Consider the following 12385-nt stretch of genomic DNA (forward strand, 5'->3'; position numbering starts at 1 on the left):
TCTCCATCCCCAGGTGTGCTGAGCACTGCCCCATATTATCTGAGGGACCGAGGGCCCCTAAGTTATGCAGGTTTTTTTCTCCTTTTTTTTCTTTTCTCTAGGTCACAATCTAATATTCTTACCTGAGCTTGCAGAGTGCATCATCTAGACAAACTGCTCGCTCTCTCCCCCAGTTGCACCCAGGAGCACACTTGTGCGTGGAAAATAAAAGGTGCAAGTCTGAAATATGGCAGTGAGGATCCCTTTTAACACAGCCACATGAACTGCCAGCGTAAAGCGCTTCACATGGGATTTACAACACACATTTTTCTACTACATGAGGTAGGGAAAGAAATCTGCAGAGAAGGCAGAACATGATTTAGGTTTATTTATGATTCATTTTTTCCTCCCAGTAGCTGGAGAAGAATTTAAATTAGGTATTTCCAGTGCTTCTCTGAACACCTGAACCTCCATGCACCCATGAAATTCAGTGAAAGCTCTGGACTACGTTATCCCCTGACTAACAAAACACAATAATATGGCATCCCTGCTACCACCTCATACTGACATAGTGTTAAAATTAGTGGCACATCTGGAACCAGCAACCATTTTGAGCAAATTAATGAGTGACTTGATACAGTATTTTTCTCTGAGCTAGATAGCCTACAGCTGAGTAATGGAAACACAGGGAAAAACCACCGAAAACCCATACTCCAACCTGAACAACCAAATGCAGGACTTCTGCAGACTCCTTTCTGCACCAAAGGGCATCTCTGCATGAAGGCTTTAAAATATTCCTTAACTTGTTCTCTGCTGAAGGGTCCCTTCTGTTTTTCCCAAGTCATCTCACAGCCACATGGACGAGTAGAGCTACAGTGCCTCACTACAAACAACAAACCTAAGCGAAAGTAGTCGTCAGGGAAGATTTGTACCGGGGCAGTGTAAGCAGCAGGGCCTGAAGGGTACATCCAGCACAGGGCCGATACTGCTGCAATGATCCCTGTAAGCTCTTAGAGGGCTATGGATGGTAAAGAGCTATCCAAAATCACGTTCAGGAGAGAACAAAGCATCCCTGCTGCAGAAGCACTTCTTTACTGACCTGGGGGGAAAGAAGTCCCGCATTGCAAGTCAGAATTACTCCTTGAAATGCTTTGATCGCACTTGGATATGCCCCCACCGAGCACGACCTGGGCCCTGCCGCACCTAGCTGATGAGAGCAGACGAGCACAGCCTAGGGCACAGAGCTGCTCCTCCAGTAGCTAGAAGCATCCATCACCCAACACGAACCTGCCCGAGGCTCATTTTGTTTTCCTATTTGAGGGGGAGCAAGAACAATGCCTTCCAGCACATACATCCCACTTCTATTTTCCTCTGCTGCTGCAAGGACCCCAGCATTCAGTCTGTCCCCTAGGGCATGGCACCAGCGCACACTCAATCCTCCCCTGCCACACGCTCTGGGGGAGCACCAGCCCTCAGAGGGGACCGGGGCCCCCACTCAGACCACACACCAGACAAGGTCCTTCAGACACACTCTGGAGACAGCAGCCAGCACAGAAAGGATGTCACTGCTTGGCAAGCGTTGGCCAACTCACCCAACTCCTCTCCAAGCCTAGGAAGAACAGCAGAGCCATCTCAGCATTCAAGTCTCAGCTGGCCAACCTCCCCTCTCCCAAGAGCAGACCAGATAGTGTCCTCAGCAGTGGGAAACAGCCCCCACCGCTGGGTCATGCCAGACATCAGACCACGTGAATTGTCTGGCCATTGCTACTGTAATGCTCTGGAGCTTGCTCACCTGGGACACGCGCTTCTGCCTGGTATTTTGCCTCCTGCTTGTTACTCCTAAGCCTCCTCCATGCTGACTCTATATGACCACACAGAGGAACAGCAAGAAAGCAACTGGAGGGAGCCTGGATTTACCAGGACTGAAGGTGCTGCTCCCCACCCCTTCCCCAGTCAGCACCACCAGATGCAATGCATTAGCAAGACTCAACCTCGCTCCTCCTGCTCCCACCCACACCTGAGCCCCATCATGATCTGTGTCCCTAGGAGTAAAGGTGCAGCCAGGTTACATGGCAGAAATGGATTTCTGACTTCAAATGAAGCACAAAAAATGAAACTTTGGAAGTGTCAAATTTACAGTTTTTAAATCTAAATCATTTTTAGGGACAAAGCGATTCTACTCGTGAGACCCTTCCTACTAACATGGGCTACCTGCAGAACCACCCAAGTGATGGTTTTCCCTTCCTGATCCTTGCAGTGACTTTTATATTTAAAACATCTGGGGATCACAGACCTTCAGTGCTGCTTCTCATGTGTGCTTAACATGCCATGGCACAGCCCCCTGCCCTGCAGCACAGGGCCTTGGTGTTTGGGCTAACCACAGCGGAGCAGGGGCACTGCAGCACCAGCTGTGCCCTTAACGGGGAGCATGTTGCAAATTCTCCATTACATTCAGCACCAAGTCTGTGCTTTCACCCTGCAGATTGAGTTGAGAAGTCGGACCATTCACTCATTCAGCATGACAACAATACTCTTTTGAAAACACGTGAAAGATTAAAATATAAGGTGTTGGTTTCGTGAAAGATTAAAATATAAGGTGCTGGTTTCAGAGCTAGGTGCTGCACAGCTGTCTTCTGATGCTGACACTTTTTTATACTCAATTTTGAGACACAGAGAGTGAGGCTGCTCTAATTGCTCAGCTCATTGCAACTCCTCAGGTAACACCGGTGTTGACTCTCCTCCCTCCTGCTAATTTAAATGACAAATGGGTTCAATCCCAAACCAGCAAACCCAGGGCCCCTTTCACTGGTGTGCGTGATGCGATGTTTTACAAAGCACCCACAGCTGTAGGCAACTCAAAAGCCCATTCCCAGCATACTTCAGAAACACATTTTAGATTATATGAAGCATTGCAAACACATAGTTTACATTATGCTGTGATTTTCTGGTATCACATATAAGACTCAGATACATCTTCTGATCAGCTGAGAAACCATACGGATCAGCAATTCCCTGAAGTACATATCCCTAAGGGATAGAGAGGCCCGGAAGCCTCCCAGAGATGTAACACGGAAGACTTAATAAAAAACCTTACAAAATTCAAGAAGTGAAGTGCCTTCTCATTCCTAAAGCATCATAGACGAACTACTCCTACTTTCAATTAAAAGTGGTGCCAGACGAACTTGCAAATGCAATGTGAGTATTTGGAGCCAACAGCCCCCACTGGCTTTTGCTTTGTAAACACCAGTTTGCAAAAACTCATTGAGCATTTGTGAATTTGATCCCGAGTAAAATTTTACCCGTTTACAACTTGCATTGCAAAAACATAACAGTGCTGGGGGAAAAAAAAAATATATCTAACTCACTTTAGCCATTAGCGTAGTGAAGTGTTCTCATTTTGGTTGGGGAGAATAGTGGTTTTGTCTGCATGGTATTATTTTGATGGCTAAATTCCAGGTTTCCGCCCACAGAAACTACCATTTGCCTCCCCAAAATGCTGGAACTAGTGTTGATACAAAGAGGGCTGTTTGTGCAGATCAGTGATGAGCGGCCGCTGCCGCATCCCACGGTGCCACCAGCCACATCCTCGGCCGAGCACCTCCACGCCTTGGACAAACGTAGGGTTTTCAAAACCCATTTGCTACATACGTGAAATAGCAAAGTAAAGGAAATTGGGTCAGCATTAAACCACAGAGGTCCCACTCATGTTTGTGACGTGTGTCGCCTTGGCCCTCCAGCTCCACCAATGCATTTCGGCCTGGGGACATCACTAGAGCAAAGGAAAGGAGCAAAGCTCATATAGGGAAAATTTCACAGCGTGACAAGAAGTGCAGGAGAATCGTCCTGTCTCATCCAGAGGAAATGTTACACCCAATAACTATAATTCTGATTACTTGTATACGACTGCATTTAATACCTCTGCTCATCTTAGCTGCATTTTGCCCCATGTACAGTATTGCTGAATTTAATGAAAGCGGAGTCGGTGCGAGCGTGGATGGCTGATGCCTCATTTAACACCTACCGCAATGAAGGAGAAACTAAAAATCCATGTTTCCTGGAAGCATCATCAGGGTCCCAATCCAGAATCCCCTGAAATCAGTGGGAGCTTCGCTATTAATATCGGCAGGAATGAGAACTCCTGGTTGTATGAGAACTCCCTCCAGCCTACCAAGCTATATTCAAATATCTTTCCTCAATGGGAAGGAAGTTAACCAACCTGGAAAACAACAAATCAATGCTACTTGCATTGTTTTTCATGCCTGACTACACATTAATGCTGTGTCAGACACCATCAGCATCAAAAGAGGCATCAGCCTTTGCCAGAACTGTAGCATTTTCTGAATGAAAAAGGAAAAGAGATAAGAGGGATGAGAAAAATTATTAATCGCCCAGGACATTTTTTGTGCTGAACCTCCCCTGTGATTTGGGCAGGGCTCCTGCCCCTGGGAACAAGAACTGGGAGATTTTTCCACATTGAGAATAGAGATTTCTTTAGAGTACAACTGGTGGATGGAGAATTGGTTTCCTCATCAGTTTAAGATGATCCCAAAGGCCCATCTGGGAGACTCGGCTTTCTGCACCAGATTGGGAAGTTTCTAAGCAATAATATCGAGCCAGAACTCAACATTGTGCTGTCAGATAAAATTCTCATTCTTACACGTGCAGCAGCCACCTTCCCACCATCTTCAAAAAACTGATACCCTGTGGTATCTGTTTGCCACTCTTTAATCAGGTATGGTTAATGGGTGAGAATTGTTTGCAACATTTTCAAGTTCAGGTTAACTTATTTCAGAAGAATACAACTGCACTTATAAGCAAGCTTCAAAAACATACAGTAAAAACATACAGTTTTTATGCACATCTTTTCCTTATGTATTGACTTGCATTTTAAACTGCTTTTAATTCCAGATGCTATACAGTTACATGTGCTGGTCACTGCTGGGCTCCCCGAGAATCCTGTAAGCCAGTGGGAGAAGGTAAAGTGTCACAGTGAAGTATTTAGAGACAGCAGCCACAGAAGCCAGGTGAGTGGAAACATTTAATTCATTGCTGCTGAATACAAAATGCATATAGAAAAGGAGAAAATGTATATAGCTGTATGCAAACAGAGTTGAGTACGGAAAGGCTCCAAAACCAGTGCTCTCAGTTAGCAAATGTTATCCCACTGAAATCCAGAGAAATCTGCAAAATTATTTCATGTCTTCTCCCACAAAAATTTGGAAGGGCTATGGTAGAATATAAGGAATAAAATGAACTCCTTCCTTTATCGGTTTTTCCAGAGGGTATTTAAATATACTTTACTACTAAAAGTTTGTACAGCTAAGAACTTCTAGCAAACATTGAAAAGACTGTTCACAAAGAGCACAACATTACATAAAACAATAAAAAGACAGTGGAGATTTACTGACCAAGGCCATCTGTCATACTTAAAATATATACCCACGGTAATGTATTCTCCCTGTCAGCCCCCCTAAAACACTAGCCAGGGTATACTGCAAGAGGCTTTGGAGAGAGAAAGGGCCGTATCTTTGAATACAACAGAAATACATTTGCTCAAGGACAGGAGAGCTCATGGCTCTTGCCTGCACATTATGGACCTTAAAGACGCTGATATTTAATAAGCCTTAAAGACCAAAAAAGAATGTAAAAAAATCCTTAAAAAAAAAACACCTAAAGGGCCCTTAAGAAACCAAATAATAAATAAAAAGTCCTTGAGATTTTCACAGGAGCAGTCCCGTATTTACAGCGCATCAGCTTGGCTGTGCACTAAGGGGAATCCCTTCAGCCATAACACAGAGCCTCATCCCAACGGGACAGCATCAAACCGATGCTCAGGGGCCCTGCTCCCGCTGAATCAACCCACGCTGGAGACCCTGCAGGAGCTGAACGCTGTAGCAGCAGGTTCACTCGTGCCACAGCAGGGACATGGATATTATCCAGCTTGGAAACGCACTGTCAGGCCGCAGGTCCCCTGAGGGAGCGTGGCCACGCTGGCAGCGGCGCTGGCATCAGCACCACCTGTACGCTGCCAAAGCCCAACTAACTCGGACAACTGGGAATGCATTTCAGACAGGTTAAGCTTTAATCAATTCCTTCTTCGAAGCTTTGCAGCCCAGTCGCGTTACAATCAGTTTACAGACTATCAAAGCTCTGCATCTGAGCTGGATTATTAGAGGACTGAGACCAGCCATTTCAGTAATTAATTTTTTTGGGGGGTGGCATTGTTTACTTCTGCATATTTGAGCGATGCCATTTTTCCATCAGATACGGTTTTGTAGCTGGAAAAAATGGCTCGAGTACATTTCAGCATCTTTAATCTCTGTTCACACGCAGCACTGAACTTCTTTGAAATATTCAAAGTTTAACCAATTGATTTTGCTTCTGGCAAGTCTCACTTGCATGTAGCTTTGCTGAGTGTGTAGACCTGCACTCTGAAATAACTACTTATTATCTACCTGATCTATTTACGGAAGAATGAACAAACATCCATTAATATAGACCTAAAGTCTAGAAGACAGAGAGTGGTCAGTATGAAGTAAAGAAACCAGAGTAAAGAGTAAGAAACTTTGTTTGATGGAGAATCCCAACTTCCACTGCCTTTGCTTTGCAATATGGCAGGAGCAAGAAGGACAGACGACAGAAGGGCCGGGGATACAAAATGCTGATATCCACCCACTTTGTCTTGTTTGTGGCTTCTTTCTTGTTTATTCATGAGTTTCATATTAAGTTTATATCTGGAAAATCATCTAGGAATTTATCACCATACTCCTTCAAAATGCCACGTAAATATTAACTACCCTTACTTAGCTTAATCGCTGTGCAGTAGGTGTTATGAATGTTATCCTTGATGCAGAGAAGCTTCCAAAAGCAGCCAAAGTGAACAAATCCTTCTAAACGTTTCACATTTTCCTGTCACATCATCAAAACTGTTGTATGGGACTGTGCCATAAAAAGGCGGAGGAGCAAGATGCGGACAACGGCAAGGAGTGCTTATTTTTTGAGACAACGGACCTATCTCCCAGCCTTGTGCATAAACACCTTCTCAAAAGGCACTGCTTAGTAGCAAGTGGATTCTTGGCACAGCGTTGAGGTTAGAAATCATGATCTGAAGCATTAGAAGTGGATTGCTTCTCCCCATCCCAAACTATTCTAACACACAGACTTCATATGCTTTTTCCCACGTTGAAGCAAGAGAAAAATGTTAATGACCCTAAGTAAACTGAAACACTGTGCTCGCCAGCTGAAAGAACGGATCACCATACGTCATTTTCTATTAATTCTGTAAGACTCAGCTGTCTCTGAAGATGTGTTTTCCTGCTTTCCAATTCCTCTCTGCCCAGTGACAGCGGATGGTAGATGTCACATAACTGACATTGCTGGGTCCTGATACTGCAAAGCGAGGTGGTCAAATTAAACCTTCTGCAAAAGGTATGCACAGCTTCCCCGCTGGTTTTCAGGGGGGGATTGCCAAGGCAGAGCCTTCCCTGCTGTCCGGAGCTCAGTGCGCAGCCAGACCTCTTGTAGCACAGGTGACATCAATCAGATTCATGTCAGCAACCTCGGTGCAAAATAAGCACATCTGTCCACAGAGGGTAAGACCACATCACTGAGTGTGGAAACTTTCAGAACAGAAAAAATATCAAAAAAATAAACTAACATACTACTCATTCTTTTTAGTAAGGTCTTTAGAAGAAAAATGATGGTTCTGCTTTTTTTTTTTTTGCTTAATATAAAAAGACTTGCATGAAGACAAGAGACAGCAGTATTCGTACTTACGATGCGTTAAACAGACCCTAAAGGTTTCCTGTCTTCAATTTAACTCAGCCTTTAATAACTTATTAGCATGAAATGACAGTCAAGTCAACGTAAGCTTAGATGCCTTTTCAAGATACAATTTCCTTTCACATTGCAGAGATACTCTTCACATCAAGCTATGAAAAAAACCCAAGGCACCCCTTGAAGTGCTCCAGAACTTATCAAAACATTTGAGTGCTTTTCAAAATACATCTTGGCACTCTTCTCTGAATGCAATTAATACTCTTCTCCTTCAATTAGACACATCAATGCATATATTGAAGTATAAAATAAAAAAATCCTTGGATGGGTTGTCCTTTTCAGAACTGTACTCTCCTTGCTCTGTTCCTCTGTTCTATTTTGTCACTTTAAGCTTGCATTTCTATCAGCAGGAGTTCTCTCTCTAGCTTCAGTGAAAGCAGTATTTATTTCAGCGTCGGCACCTCTTCCATCCCAGACCAGCTCCTGGTGCTCCTGGTCACACCATGCCTTGGGCCCGACTTCCAGCACGGCCGGGTACCGCAGGTCCTCCCATCACAGCTTCATCGGCTCATCCCAGCTCATCCGACGCTGCTGCTCCTCACGAGGCAGGAGGACATGTGTGCCAGGAGCTGCCCACAAGACTTTCTGCTGTGCCGGCACATCCGCTTATTAATTCTCAGTATTTTGATGCAGCTGTTAGAGCTGAAAAAGAAGTTATTCACATCGCTATTGCAAGGTTCACAGCAGCAATAACTTTTATATCTTCTGCAAGGTTTTTAAACAAACGTAGTCCTCAAATGCTGATGGGTATGAATGTTCCTCGTTCGGCAGACTTTGGTTTTACTTCAGTAGATGAACCGTTAACTTACAGAATGAAAGTGATACAAACTTCTTCCACAGCAATCAGTTGGCACTATTGTGATTTACCATCCTTTTTTTCCCCTGAACAGATGCAGCAGATATATTCTTGAAGAAGTCATTTAAGCCACATGAGGCAGAGACAGGCTTTGTCTTCAGGCATTTTGGCAAACTGCAGTCCCTTACCAAGAAGCACCTGCTGAAGCTGCTCGCAGGCTGCCCAAGCCCCAGCTCTGTGCCAGCACCTTGAGCAATAGCTCTGCCAGACTTCTCGCATCAAAAATCCACCTTTCCCTTTCAAGGGCATTACTTTTTATGGCAAACCAAAACATAGGCTTAGCCCCCAACTCATCACCTATCTCAGATACCCCCTAGGACATCCCACACAGGCACAGCCCAGCAAGCTTTTCTTCTCACTAGATGAATCCACACAGTGGGCATGTCTTACTCTTCAGCAGAATATCATCACCGCTGCGTTTCCTACGACGCACATCCAGACATCCTCCTGCACACGTTGCAGTTTGCTCTATCAATATCTTGAATCTGTGCTTGAAACTCTTGACTTTATTAATGAGCTAGAAAGCATCTGTGTGCCAGCTTCTCTACTTATTTGGAGAGCTGGTGCTGTCTCTGATGGAGAGGGGGAAAAAGCTGTACGCATTACAAAGAGAATAAATGCTACAGTTTCAAGCATGACACCATCCCCTTTCAGCTCTTTGAATGCATTGCAAATTTAATTGCTATTTCTTCTGTGGTTTTCTATTTTGAGATTGTAGTTAGATCCTCTGGGCCTACGAGGAGCGATGCTGCATATTTACCTACCAAGAACACTGGAATTCATGTACTGAAAGTTGCTTCATTAGTTTACTTTATGCTTTCCAAATGATCAAAGCAGATCTTAATTTTTCATGAAGAGGAAAATTGCACCTTTTTGCATGGTAGAACAACTGGGTTAATTGTCAACATTAATGTTGTATTTGTTTCTCAAGAAGCCACAAAACCTATCCTAACAACAAATATGTGTGCAAGGCACAGTCACTTCAGAGAGCAGGGAAAGCTACGCCGGGTCCTTCCTTCAAGCATGTACACACACCACACCAGTAGTTTGAACCTGGTATTTCAGTTTTGCGTTTTGTAATGATCAACCATGTACCTCCAACAGCTCATTTTTGCGCAGAGTGGGAAGTCTTAGAGCACTGCAAATATAAGTTTTTATTGGTAAGAGACTTTCATCCAATTTTCCACATTCAGCTGGACTGTTGTATGTTTTAGGGAAAAGCAACTACGTCTTCCTTTATAGCTAAAAACATATAGCGTATTTTGACCATTTCTGAAGCCTTTAATGAAGCCTGAATACCTCCCTAAGAGTTTTCTTAATAGTTCAGTAGCCTACGGGTCATCACATTGATGTCCAGATAAGAAAAGACACTACAGGAATCATCAGTTGAAGTTTCACAGACTAGATTGAAGCAAAGAACGTAACTCTAAACAAACCTACCACTACAAATATGTACTGAATTTTAAATCTGCCCTTGGTGAGGTGACGTCCATGGCTGCTCTCTAGCAAGTAAAATGGAAGACATGGGTAGGGAAGGAAGGATGTTTTGGCCCCATGAAACCCACTGTTTCAAGCTCAGCTGGCTGGTACCAGCCAAAACTGCTGATGGGTCTTAACCTGTGGAGTTTTAATCTGGACCTGAATCAACTCCAGCAGTGGGAGGGGAGTATCAATGTGCTGATACCACCCATTTCTTTGTGAATCTACAACATCAAGAAATAATGCAACCACCCCATTCCTCCAGATACCCTTCTTCTCACTTGAACGGAAGTGACAAATTACATCTCAAAAGGGAACTTTAATGAACAGAAGTGAACTTCCAATGAAGGCAGTATTGATAAAGTGTCAAGTGCAGGGGCTCTGCTCCCAACTCATTTAAATACACATGGAGGGAGAAAGAAGTAGTTATGCTTCCCAGCTTCCCCAGGGGTGAGGTCTGCACATCCCCCTCAGCCCAGGTCCAGGGGAACGGCAAGAAGGGAGAGCAGAAATAGAAATTAATTGCCGGGCACAAGATCTGCGCTACGGAGCGTGCAAAGCCACATGGGACAATTAAATGTGCCTGCACAGGTACAGTGCAATGCTGCCATCTTCCTGGCAGGGATGCCCACCTGGCAGCGTCCCGCACGTTTTATGTCAAAAAAAATAGAAAGAATAGAAAGGATGAGTCTGGTTCCCACAGAAGAAGTAGAAATAATGGAAAAAGCACGATAAAACCATGAGACTGCAGCAATGCTGCACTGTGTTACTCAAAGCTCCATTAACACCGTTACAGTCGGGGACCTGCAGTGAGGGATTTTCATGTACTTCTGTCACAAAGCACACTTCAAGAGATAGGGCTCTTAATGGCCTCTGGTTTCATCCGTCTGTGCAGTGTACTTGGTGTTCTAACCTCAACTCCTCTCCACCTCATTTTATGGAAAAAGTCCTCCAAAAGCACAAAGTCAGTACTTACCAACTTGGTAAGTTCATGGTTCTGACACGTCTCCTATGAATGCTAACTCCTACTATCTATTTTGTATGCAAAAAGAAATGTTGATTTTTTTTGATGAACACGGCTCTGTAGACTGCACATGGGCTTCCCATGAATTAGGCACTGGTCTGGTTTGAAAAGCAGCAAAGGAACTTAAAGATGCTGCTTTTGTTCACATTGTGAAAGGCAGATGCATTCGAGAGTCGGACTCATTAGTGTAGCCTGAGCAGCTCCCCCACAGCGATACAAGCAACAGGACAACAACAGCTTGTCTAATGGGAAACTGGAATCTGAGCATGACTGACTAGATCGCCCTTGAAAAATAAAAAAAGGGTACAGAAAGGGAGTGGGTTCTAAATGGAGGCAACAGAGCAGTTTTGCATGGGGGGGGACAAGAAATAAACTCTACTGCAGCAAAGCAGAAGACTTTGGGCTGAGTTTTATCAGCTATTCAAAATAATACCTCTAGCAGGAGCCGCATCCTAGACAAGGCTTCCTCCCTGTGACACAGGAGGAATCCTCCCCCATTTCTGGATCCAGCAATTTCAAAGTAAAACAGGAGAACGGAGCAGAACCGCATCAGCAAACATTGGGTCAATTAAAATGTATTTTGATGTTTTTACTGAAGGTATCAAAAAGAGAAAAGAAGCAATCCACAGAAAAAGATTTACTACTACCAAGACCAGAATAGTTTGACATCTGTGACAATACACTCATCAATCCTTCCAATGCAAACCGTATTTTCATTTTATGGAGTTGTGGGTATTAGCCAGTTTTCTCCTTACGGAATACATTCTTTACTTGCAATGTTTTCACTGGAAGTAAGCAGCACAACAGCCCTGACAGAGGCTGAGCAAGATATTATGGCACTTGGATGTCCTTGAATCAATTTGAAAGCATCCACAGAGGTACAGAAACATTTATCAAAAGGACATAGTTATAGATGCATTTTAGAGTCTTAACTACGTGGTCTGCCAACACATTAATTTTCTGTTTTCGTTGGCAATGTTGTGATGTTTACAACACTCCTTCATTCAGTTTAATTAAATGCTTCCCATCATATTTACTCCAATCACACCTTATTTAGAGATCAGTAAATAAATAGCTGAATTTTGTTATTTATGACGATGTTTAGTTTTACTATAACCTCATCAGAGGATGTATTTTACAGCCTTCTGTCTTACAAATGATTGAACATAACTGCCGCAATATTACAGACCAAGTAAAATTAATAACCCCTT

The 12385-nt window shown here is 43.8% G+C and overlaps 1 protein-coding gene across 2 annotated transcripts in view; it reads right to left on the minus strand.

Moving 5' to 3' along the window:
* FSTL4 (follistatin like 4) overlaps window positions 1–12385 on the minus strand; it is a 235190-nt gene that overhangs the window by 184320 nt on the left and 38485 nt on the right. The gene's annotated exons all lie outside the window — the stretch shown is intronic.

This window comes from Aptenodytes patagonicus, chromosome 12 (assembly GCF_965638725.1).
Source record: "Aptenodytes patagonicus chromosome 12, bAptPat1.pri.cur, whole genome shotgun sequence".
Classification (NCBI taxonomy): Eukaryota; Metazoa; Chordata; class Aves; order Sphenisciformes; family Spheniscidae; genus Aptenodytes; species Aptenodytes patagonicus.